At 41.3% G+C, this 3,317-nt stretch overlaps 1 long non-coding RNA gene across 1 annotated transcript in view; it reads right to left on the bottom strand.

The window, feature by feature from the left end:
* Positions 1-1,487: 1,487 nt before the first annotated feature.
* The window catches only part of LOC134435934 (uncharacterized), a 2,102-nt gene continuing 272 nt past the window's right edge, over positions 1,488-3,317 (bottom strand). The window contains exons 1-3 of the long non-coding RNA XR_010032137.1: positions 3,211-3,317; positions 1,921-2,085; positions 1,488-1,573 (exon numbers count right to left, since the gene is read on the bottom strand). The exon at positions 3,211-3,317 is cut by the window's right edge and continues 272 nt beyond it. This is a non-coding gene — a long non-coding RNA (uncharacterized LOC134435934). The remainder of the gene's footprint in view (positions 1,574-1,920; positions 2,086-3,210) is intronic.

The raw sequence follows: 3,317 nt of genomic DNA, 5'->3' as shown, positions 1-3,317 counted from the left end.
GGCAAAGCAGGTAGACAGGAGTCAATATGCTCAAACTCACAGCAGTCAGTCATAGTCAGAAGCTGTGAAAATGAGACTTTACTTTTATCCTCTACCCCCATGACCCCCAACCCCCTAACACGGATTGTTTCTTCTCTCTTTTTATCCCATCACTCTCATTTGGTCTCTCTCCCTCCCCTCTCTCCTTCTCTCTATTGGTCAATTTGTGGCTCTCTCTTTCTCTCTCACTCTCAGTCTCTCTATTTCCTGTTCATCTGCCCTCCCCCCACACACACACCCCCCCACACACACAAACACTGAACAATTTCTTTGTCTCACTCTCTTTTTTAACTCAATCCCCTATCACAGTCTTACAGCATGCAAGAAAGATAAACTTGATATCCACGGTGGACACCTGATATGGGCTTTAGGTCACCCCAAACAAGGAAGAGATGCAGGGGCGCAACTACAGTATATGCGACATATGCTTTGCAGGGGGGCGGCAGAGAGAGGGGGGCGCCAAAAAGAGAGGATAAAAGAGGGAGAATACTATTACATTAAAAAACAGATACATATTTCAAGGGTCGCAAGGGGTGTAATCACTAGCACATAACAAATGATTGTTAATTTTTTTTTGTTTTTTTTTTTTTGGGGGGGGGGGGGGGGGCACCAAAATAGTTCTTGCACCCCCCACCCCCCCCCCCCCCCCCCCCCCCCCAAGAAATGAGTAGCTGCGCCCCTGAAGAGATATTCCTCATGTTTTGATTTCTGAAGCCAAAGATCAACGATGATGTTGTTTTTGATGCTGACAACCTGGCCTGGTGGTACTGATGAGAGCGTGTGGTCTCCTTATCGAAGGTTACCGATAGCAACCCTCTTTCTCAAACACTGATTTCACATTAAAGATGGATGCTAGACAAGAGTTCAATACCGGGTGCTGTATTCAAAGACAACTTTGGTTATTTATTTATTTATTTATGTCTTTTTGGTGTAACACAGAATACTTGCTCTGCCATCGACTTACGCCCAGGGGCGTATCCAGGACATTTTTACTAGGGTGGCCAAGATGACACACAAATATAGTCTGAGGTGGCCATGGAATCATGGAATTATATACACATACGGGGGTCCTCCCACACAGAAAATGTTGCATTTATTCTATGCTATTTCCTACATTTTAAAGAAAAGCACCAGTGAACTTCAAATACAATATTTTGTAGTAGTATAATATATATATATATATATATATATATATATATATATATATAGTATTGAAATGTTCTATGTTTAGGTCTTTGTTTTCTATGTACGTATTCACAGAAATTAAAGATAAATGCACACACATATCCTCATTAAGTTATTTTAATGTGCCAGGCTTTTAATTGAAAGTGCAGTGTAATCTGGTTAAATGCTATGCATTCACATAGGCCTATACATATGCATAATTGGCCATTTTTAAATAACTGAAGTATGAGAGAGTAGACACCAACTTCATGAATGACATCTGAACCTGACATACCATGCTCAGTAGGTGGAGATCCAGACAACACAGATTCACAGTCCGTCTCCTCCTCCTCCAAATGTGGCTGGTCAACTGTGGTAATACAAGGATAGTTTAAAATGACAGACAGACAGACAGACAGACAGACAGACAGACAGACAGACAGACAGACAGACAGGTCCATGCACATATACATATAATACAAATCTTTAGTTCATCATCTTCTGTCTCAACATTTGTCAGCTGTTAAACCCTTTAATGCATGGCGTTATACCTTTGTCGTTACCAGAGTTACCATAGTGTATTACTAAAGACCCTGTGTTATGTAGTGTGGCACTATGACAGAACCTTTTTGATGACAATAACAGTGTTCCACTGGTTGAACGGCGTGCATGAAAGGGCTACATGTAACTAATTCAAACTTTCCATGCACAACCTACCATCTTGTATTGGGGTAGTGGACTGCTCATCAACACTATCCCTAGGCTGCTGGCTTGTGTGGGCATCTGCACTGGTGCTGGTACTGGCTGTAGCTGACTGACTCTTTTTTTTCTTGATAAAGAAGCTCTCAATATCGTTTCTTCTCTTCATCTTAATGTCACTCACTGGAGGAAATGTAATCAAATCAATGCAACCAATTAATCATTCAATCAACTCACTTCTAAGCATAGTAACTATGCTACAATATCAGAGGGATTATTGTCGAATTGGCAGAGTACATGTTGTGTTCATGAGTTTTGTGTTCGTGGTTGTGGTTCCCCTTAGAGTAACAACTTTGACTTCATTCAACAATGTCAGAATACAAAAAAACCCCTATATTATTGATGTTGACAGTGTCAGATGTCAAAGCAGTGGCATATGGTTTTAACAAAGAAATTACATGACGTGAATTTCAAGTCTGAGGCGCCGTCGGCCTGCAAGGCAATTACAGCTGTGAGCAGTGGCTGATTCTAAAGCGTGGCTGCAGGGTTTTAGCAAAGAAATTACATGACGTGAATTTCGTTGGTGAACAAACTCACATCTGTACCATGATTTTGTATGCGTGACGATTTATTTTCGCTACGTTTGAACAAAAGGATTACGATATATTGACACATTTGAGGTCAAATATGTACCGCAAATTTAGCTATTGGGGGGGGAGTCATACTCTGAAGTGGACTAGCGCTGTGGGTTTAGGCAACACATCTGTGACTGATGTGAACTTGCTTACTCTAAAGAGGCAGAGGTGCTCTTTACTATGACTTACTCCGACTTTATTTAAGTTTGATTTAAACTCCAAGAAAAGTCAAGACAATCGAAGAAGCAAAGAAGAAGCTTCTCACTGAGAGAAGGCATCACAACATAGCATTAGTTCATTTCACATGCTAGGTTTCGAGCTAGGTAGCCTACTGACGTCTGCCTACCGAGCCTGACCGTAGATAACAACCGACTACCCTTTCCAATGCGTGGCCAATGGGCCAATGCTATCCATGCCATGTCCCTATCCAAACGGTTTCATATTAACTATGCTGTTATCAACAAAAAAATAAACTGACGTGCACGTTAGGATTGTGCTGTGCTACTAACTTGGTTTGCAGCTGCCACAACACTAACTTGCTTTTAGTCATGTTGTTGTTTCGTGTAGCTATCTCGTATTTTGGCTCTTCCTGGCTGCTAATACTTGCATAAAGTTTTCAAAATTAGGTTTTCCAACACATTCAGACAATCAACAAATCATTAAATTGCCATACCTTATTGTCCAAATTAGACTGTCCAGGCAGTTAGTGGATGCGGTCTCTCGTGAAGGAACTACAGGTGACAGTGCTGCTCAGCATCAGAGATATCTCTGTCAGCAGCA

Source organism: Engraulis encrasicolus, chromosome 20, assembly GCF_034702125.1.
Source record: "Engraulis encrasicolus isolate BLACKSEA-1 chromosome 20, IST_EnEncr_1.0, whole genome shotgun sequence".
Taxonomy (NCBI): Eukaryota; Metazoa; Chordata; class Actinopteri; order Clupeiformes; family Engraulidae; genus Engraulis; species Engraulis encrasicolus.
The sequence above is the reverse complement of the archived record's forward strand: the minus strand, read 5'-3'. Positions and strand labels throughout refer to the sequence as shown.